Here is an 8,337-nt window from a genome sequence, read left to right as displayed (position 1 = left end):
GGGGGGTAATAGGACCTTAGTAAAGGTTAGACGTGTCTTTGGGATTTCTGGTATAGGTTGGGGGTACTTATGCATTTTCCCTATTTTTTTTATAATTTGGCTGATTCAGGATGAACGTCGATCGTATGATTACATGGATTCACAACCAGATATTAACGGTTTCTGGAAGGTTGAACTGTTTGAAAAAAATGAAAGCAACATTACTTCACACAGTTGCGAGATCAAGAGAAACTTTTTAGGATCTATTGTAAATATTCTTAGCAGTGCAACTCCTATGCACATTCTACAGCAAAAAATAAGTAGAAGAACTCAATTTTTGGCAATGAAATGGCACCATTTTCTCACACTCAAAAGGATGTTAAATTTCATGAATGAAACAATATATATTACTTAGCTTGAAGCCCCATTTTCTTCGTCGTTTTCCCAACGTATAAATCCTTAGACTTGGTCATCTCGGAGACTAATCCAATGATCGTCGTGAACGAAAATTGAGCCACTACTTCTAGGCTCATATATTGGAAGTTTGCTTTCTTTTCCTCTGCTCATCAAAAGTTTCAAGTTCTTCGCAGCCATTATTAGAGCATGTTTTTGAGCCAAATATCCTTGTTTAAGTTCCTGATAGCGAAGAAGCATTAGAATTCAATTGACTAATAATAACAACATACACAGTATAGTCCCACAAGTGGAGTGTTTACGCAGACTTTATCTCTACCTTGTCAAGTAAGAACTCAATTGAATAATAGAATCAAAATTCATGTAATAGATAGCTGCTTCAGGTCCTCTGGCTACTGCTATATTATCAAGATGTCTTCTAAAATCGACATATATATTCTTTAACTGTAGTTTCTCTTGCAACAACAACAACAAATCCTTACGTTTCTATGACCCTTGATTCTAAGATTTTCATCAACCTTCAATCTTCCAAAATTATCGATTCAATTTGATCCTTCAAATACGTCTCCCTTAACCACTGTCAATCCGGTGGCTTTCATGTGCAAAGAAAATTGGCTGAATTTTCATCCTACGTGGTGTCTTGTGTGTATTATGTCACATAAGACTCATGTATCTATTTGTTCAATTTTATACAAGTTAAAGTGCCTACTTGTGCATATCCAAAGTTGGAGGATATATATCAATGTGAAATGAGACCAAGTTAAATGACATATTATTCAAATTTCATAGGATTTGAAGTTTCATTCCATTGATGGATAACGTTACAATTTTAATGCAACACAATGGAACTTGAGATTCAAACAACCACTATAATAATTATCATATTGATGCAATTCTAGTCAATTCCACTCCCAATTCATAGATCTAGTCACAAATTTACCTTTTTATCCTTGGCGGAATGTAATGTATGGTTCTAGATATATGAAGAAAATGTATTTATTAGTGTAAATTTACTTCTTTACCCTTGGTCTTTCTTTGTCTTCACATTTCTGTATAGTAGAAAAGAAAAATACAAGAGGTCATTTCTAGATAATTTAACATCTAAAATCATCCAAACAATGATCTACCTGGCCTCAACTATTAGCGAGTTTTAATTGTTATTTTCTCTTGATCGGATTTTGGTAAAGATAGGTTCTTTGCTTAGATGGTGAAAGTTCTATTTCCAATATAAATATGTGAATTTGGTGGTATGTGGTCCCCACTAAACTATAGGTCAACTGTTTTTCCCCTTTTTAAAATAGGAATAATATATAAACAATTCTTAGTACACGTTAGAACGTATTATAAGCTTAGAGTAATTATTTAATTCTACACCATAACTCCACGTTATTGCCACTATACCAAAAAGTCAAGCCTCCCAATTTGAAACCATCCATTTATTCCAACCTATCCAATAAATTAAAGCTTGAGGCAATCCTCCCAATTCGAAAAATCTTTTTCCGAACATATGACATGTATTTATTGGTTTATCGTAAATAACAAATACAAAAAAAATTTCACCTAATCTGAGTTTGCTTGGGATGTTTTAGCTCTCACTAAGGAACTTTATCACAACGATTCAAGCTCGAATCCTCTAATTAAATACAAAAAAAGTATGTCTTTTTTTTTTATAAAGGAAAGATCCACTTGAAATTATCAAATTCCCAACTTGACATGTTTTAAAGTACTAGTTTCTGGACACGTGCTTTGCACGTGTGTCCCATACAAGTAGTTCATACAAAATAAATCATATCAAAAATACTTTGTAATGAATAATAGAATAAAGTGAAAAAGTAAAAGCTAAAATAGATGAATAGTCAGCTTATATTCAAATAACTTCTTCGTTGAACAATATTAGATGATTAAATATTATTTGTAACTACAAATTTAAACAACTAAATTTATCTAGATAGGTAAAATGTATAATGAATTATATTTTGAGCAACATTTAATGTATTGATATATTACATGATACTCTTTCATAAGTAATGTTCTTGATGTGTATTCCATTTGTTGTTTTGATTACCGATTTCAACCAAGCTCGAATCCTCTAATTAAATACAAAAAAAGTATGTCTTTTTTTTTTATAAAGGAAAGATCCACTTGAAATTATCAAATTCCCAACTTGACATGTTTTAAAGTACTAGTTTCTGGACACGTGCTTTGCACGTGTGTCCCATACAAGTAGTTCATACAAAATAAATCATATCAAAAATACTTTGTAATGAATAATAGAATAAAGTGAAAAAGTAAAAGCTAAAATAGATGAATAGTCAGCTTATATTCAAATAACTTCTTCGTTGAACAATATTAGATGATTAAATATTATTTGTAACTACAAATTTAAACAACTAAATTTATCTAGATAGGTAAAATGTATAATGAATTATATTTTGAGCAACATTCAATGTATTACATGGTACTCTTTCATAAGTAATGTTCTTGATGTGTATTTCATTTGTTGTTTTGATTACCGATTTCAACGGTTAGAATAGTTTCATAAGTTAATGTTTTAAATTGTTAATATCTAGAATTATTTAATAATAAAAAATAATACAATCAATTTAAATAGTAAGTAAGTATACTTATTATTATTTTACAAGACAAGACAATATAATAAAATATATTATGGTAAAATAATAGGTTGTACATCCAAATTAGAAAAGTGTCAGCATAGAAGGATTCCAATTAAAGGAAAGGAAATTCAATATAGTATTATCGAAGAAACCTTCAAACTTTCTAGTAAGGCCGTATATTTCATTTTATATGATATTATTTTTTTTATAAAAATATTAATTTTTATATTAATTTTTTTTTTTAACATGTTCATCTTTTCTCAATGAAATGTTTTTATAGACACGTAAATATTTATCAGTTTATGATATAAACTTTTAAGTCATACCATAGGAATAATGTCAGTACTCAACTAAAATACATCACATAAACTGATTAAAATAATTATTAATATAATTTAATATTCTTGAATTAGTGTTCCTAATTAAAGTCAATGAGTTAGAAGAATTAATTTTTTGACAGTCTTCCCAATTACATGGTGTTCAACAATTTTGATACAGTTGAATAAATATCAAAAGGCCATTTGTTATTACTCATTTTAGCTTTCACCACCAACCAATCAGGAGCGGGGCTAGGTCTAGCCGATGAATTCTTCAACGGAAAATTATATTATTATTTATATATGATTAAAAAAATTTATGTATATATAGTAGATATTAAACTTGAACCCCCATCGATTTTTTCATATGGTTACTTCTTCATAATTTCAACCTTGTTTATAGTAAAAAATTCTGACTTGGTCATTGCCATCAACCACGTTCAATTCCTTCATCAGCAATCGTTTTTCCTATGGTATGACTTAGAAGTGTGTTAATTTTACTATTCACCACCATTACCACTCATTTTTTAAGTGTGTTAATTTTACTAAACTAATCGTTTTCACCATCCTCAATTTTCTCTGAATATTTATATTTAATTATTAGTCAACTTTTATTTTCATAAATATCCTAATTATTGAACACTACATCATTCCTTTATGGGCCAGGCTAATTATTGAATATTTTTGTTCCCATCTTCTTGTTTCACATCAGCATAGTAATATACTCATATGAGTTGGGCTAATTCAAATTTTAATTATTTTTTTATGTGTTCATCTATTTCAGAATAATTTTAGATAAAAAAATTTAAAGTTAAACTAGAATGATTAAACTTCAATTATATGTGCATGAACTTCAAGAAAAATTATCTGAACTAGCATCAGGTAAAAAGGGTTGAACTTCAACCACTAATGATTTAGGTTCAAACACATATGACTTTGATAAGTATGACTTCAGACATTATACGCCTGAATTTATTTCGAAGTGATTTATAAACTTTACACACTGCAAGTATAACTCAAAATTCAAATGGTGATACTAAAATAAATTGGGTATCTCCGCACTTTGGCCCACTTCTCCCATGGGTTCCCCATACCTATAAGGTTTGACTTACCAACAAGGATTGTGGTAGAGTGGTAAGTATTCTTTCATCGTTAATTAGAACTCAGAAGTCTCAGGTTTGAGTTCCCATTGGGTATGGAGTCGCCTTTGATAGAGAGCATTTTACTTCCCAATGTGGGATTTCTCGATGTGAATCCAGATTTAGTCGGGCCCCAGTGTGGATACCAGACACCGAATGAACAACCAAAATAAAAGGCTTGATCACTTACTAGAGTGATACGTAAATATCTTATCCTTCATTTTCATTAAAGTATTCCATAGTTGTATCACATGTTTATGTTAAATCAATATGTACATGATATATATTTGTGTATATACTTATTTCACTCAATTATGCTTAACTAATTAAATAAAATCTAAAGTATAACAAGTAGATCGAAAAGCTTAACAAATGCCTATATAATAAGTTAGTTCAAACTTTTTTTAAAATACTCACATTAGTAAATATTTTAGTATCGTATCTTGTTTGATTTGAAATAGATCAAGAACCATAATCATGTGGTATCTTACATTAAACATTTTTTAAATGTAATTAACTACATATATAGGACATATAAAGTACAATAAACACCCTATTTTTTGCCATGTAGTATAAATTTAATTTATAATTGTAGTTTATTCCTTATTAAACTGAAAAAAAGGAGACAAGTTTATCTACCTGACATGTATTGTTTTGAAGATTAATACAATTAGTGATTGTTTTGAATAAAAGATTTCTTTATTCTTAATTTGAGATCTCAGATTTCAACAGGAGAATAAAGAATTTCTTAGTAAAAAATAATATTATTTTTTACTATTTTTAGTCAAAGATTTCGAATTTGAGCATTGAAATCAAAAATGTAAATTGACGTCATAAAAGGTTGATTTTTTTGATTTATTTCTTTAGGAAAGTTTAATATGAATATAATTGCTTCATAAATCAATTAAATTATTCGTATCTATTTTAAGTAATTTCATTATTACATTAGTAAGTAATTACATCTCATGCTTTCTGTGGTAATTACATCTCATGCTTTCGGTAACACTACATCAAAAATAATTTTTAGCTGTAATTAATTAACAATAATAACTCAATTACCGCTAAATATATATATATATTTTTAGAGACAGTTAACATTCTTCGTAACTTTTTATAAAACCTATAGTAACATTGAAAATTTGGATCCAATAATAATTAACTAATATCGATAAATATTTTAACACTCTTCATTAATATACATATTGAAATTTGGATCCAATAATAATTAACTAATATCGATAAATATTTTAACACTCTTTATTAATATACAATATTTATTGCCGCTAATTATTATATGATGTAAATGTAGGAGTAGAGCTAACCATGTAAAGATTCTGATTAACTCAATAATTATTACTTAGATTATGTATTTTGCATTAATGAATTTATTAAATATTATAATTAAAAAGAGCTATGGAATATTTAGAATTCACAAATTTTAAATTTTGACTCAATCTTTAAGTAAGTACCTATTCATCTTTTTTACTTATATATTTAAATATTTTGAATTTGAATCATGAAAATGAAATAACATTTGATAAAAACATTTGAAAATGTAATTTTTCAAATACAAATTCAGATTAATCCAATTTGGATGCAAATGGATTTGTGAATGAGCACATGGAGATGCATTTAACAGAGCAAAAACCACATGGTTCTGACCAACTCACCTCGTTATGCACAAATTTCATAAAAGTAGAACTGTATATCTTTTTTTTTTTTTTTTTGTTAATAATAATAATAATTTGAGCAACTCAGTTTAAGTCAACTATAATTGTACTCAATAAGTTTATAATAAATGCTTGAATTTCAAAAGATATGTTACGCTAATAATTAATTTAGTATAATCATATATATATAAAAGAGAACCTTAGGCCTGTCTACGTGGCGCCACCAGAATTCAGGATTCTCTTTTAATTTATTTATTTTCAAAACTAGCCTTTCCCTTTTATGAAAAGTTGCGATTTTTATGAAAAATTGTGATTTTTTTGAAGAGTAGTGACTTTTTTGAAGAGTTGCGACTTTTATGAAGAGTTGCGACTTTTATGAAAAATTGTGACTTTTATCAAAGGTTGTGACCTTTTCGAAAGAGTTGTGACTTTTCTGATAAGACACAAAAAAATATTTGTTCACACTACTCTTTGTTGTTTATAAATAGAGGGAAATAAACTGAATAGTTTTGTGTAATATTTTCTCTTTCAAGTATACATAATAAGTTGAATTGTTGTCCAATATGATACATTCTCCCTTTAATTTTCATTTTAATAATTACTTAAGATATATTTAAATGAGAACTTTAAAATAATATATGTAAAAACAAAAGGTAGGGCTGAACTTTCTACATGTTAGAATTAAAATATTTGTTCACTTTTTCCAACCTTTTACAATTTATTTATCTCTACACCAACGATTATTTATTATTAGAATATTTAATATTACCGGTTGATGCATTTGATTCCTCAAAAATATCGAATAGTAACACTTCCTGGAAGCAAAATGATAAATTATAAAATCAGATGATTGATTGAAGGATAACTGATAAGATGTTATAATTATCACTTTCTTTGTAGTCTTTTAATTTAAATAACTAATAGATTTTAAGTATTATTTTATAAATTTCGTAACATTAATTTTCCTTCACGGCTTATATCTGTGTGACATGAAGACCAAATTTACCGTTGCACCAACATACTCATGATATGGTAGTCCCTTTTAGCACGGTAATAATAAGGTGTATAGAAATTTACTACTTGGGGGACCCTTTCTACACCTACCCTTATTCTCTTGCTTCAATTATTGAAGTGAAAAAGTAATGAAAAACCAGACTCCATTGGAAAAAGGACAGTTTGCAAACACAGTTGTAACAATTACTAGCAAAAAAGAGAGAGTTTGAGAGAAATCACAGGTCATTTCTTGTTTGCAAAAAAGAGAAAGTCTGAGAGAAATCACAGGTCATTCTTCTTTGCAAATCACTCTTAGCATTCATCAGGTAAAATAAAGCTCTTAACCGACACTATTTGAAGATATATTTTGTCAAAATTCTTAAAGAATCATTTTGTGTGTTTCCTTGTTTTGATTTGCAGATTTGAGAAATGGAGATTGGGTTAGCAGTTGGTGGTGCGTTTCTCTCTTCAGCTTTGAATGTTCTCTTTGATAGGCTTGCTCCTCACGGTGATCTGCTCAACATGTTTCGGAAGCGTAAGGATCATGTTAAGCTCTTAAAGAAGCTGGAGGACATTTTGCTTGGTCTTCAGATAGTGCTAAGTGATGCAGAGAATAAGCAAGCATCAAATCGACATGTGAGCCAATGGCTTAATAAGCTCCAGAGTGCTGTGGATGGCGCTGAAAATTTGATAGAAGAAGTCAATTATGAAGCTTTGAGGCTTAAGGTGGAAGGCCAGCATCAAAATCTTGCAGAAACAAGCAACAAACAAGTAAGTGACCTCAACCTGTGCTTGACTGATGAATTTTTCCTTAACATAAAGGAGAAGTTGGAAGAAACCATTGAAACATTGGAGGAGTTGGAAAAGCAAATTGGTCGCCTTGGCTTAAAGGATCATTTTGGTTCAACTAAACAAGAAACTAGAACACCTTCAACTTCTTTGGTTGATGATTCTGGTATCTTTGGAAGGCAGAATGAAATAGAGAATTTGGTTGGTCGTTTATTGCCTATGGATACAAAGGGAAAAAATCTGGCTGTAGTTCCTATTGTTGGAATGGGCGGCCTGGGTAAGACAGCACTTGCTAAAGCGGTTTACCATGATGAGAGGGTGAAGAACCGTTTTGGTTTGAAAGCTTGGTATTGTGTTTCTGAGCCATATGATGCTTTGAGAATAACGAAAGGGTTACTTCAAGAAATTGGCTCATTTGACT

The 8,337-nt window shown here is 29.3% G+C and overlaps 1 protein-coding gene and 1 pseudogene across 1 annotated transcript in view; one reads left to right on the top strand and one right to left on the bottom strand.

Annotated features, from left to right (window-relative positions):
* LOC102584679 (putative disease resistance RPP13-like protein 1) overlaps positions 1-8,337 on the top strand; it is a 21,157-nt pseudogene that overhangs the window by 8,797 nt on the left and 4,023 nt on the right.
* Positions 266-8,337, bottom strand: part of LOC102595812 (apoptosis-inducing factor homolog B-like) — a 23,970-nt gene continuing 15,898 nt past the window's right edge. Inside the window, exon 6 of the mRNA XM_015303019.1 lies at positions 266-383. The gene's annotated coding sequence lies outside the window, so the exon portion shown is untranslated. The remainder of the gene's footprint in view (positions 384-8,337) is intronic.

This window comes from Solanum tuberosum, unplaced genomic scaffold (assembly GCF_000226075.1).
Source record: "Solanum tuberosum cultivar DM 1-3 516 R44 unplaced genomic scaffold, SolTub_3.0 scf00017, whole genome shotgun sequence".
Classification (NCBI taxonomy): domain Eukaryota; kingdom Viridiplantae; phylum Streptophyta; class Magnoliopsida; order Solanales; family Solanaceae; genus Solanum; species Solanum tuberosum.
This window is presented reverse-complemented; position numbering and strand designations above follow the sequence as displayed.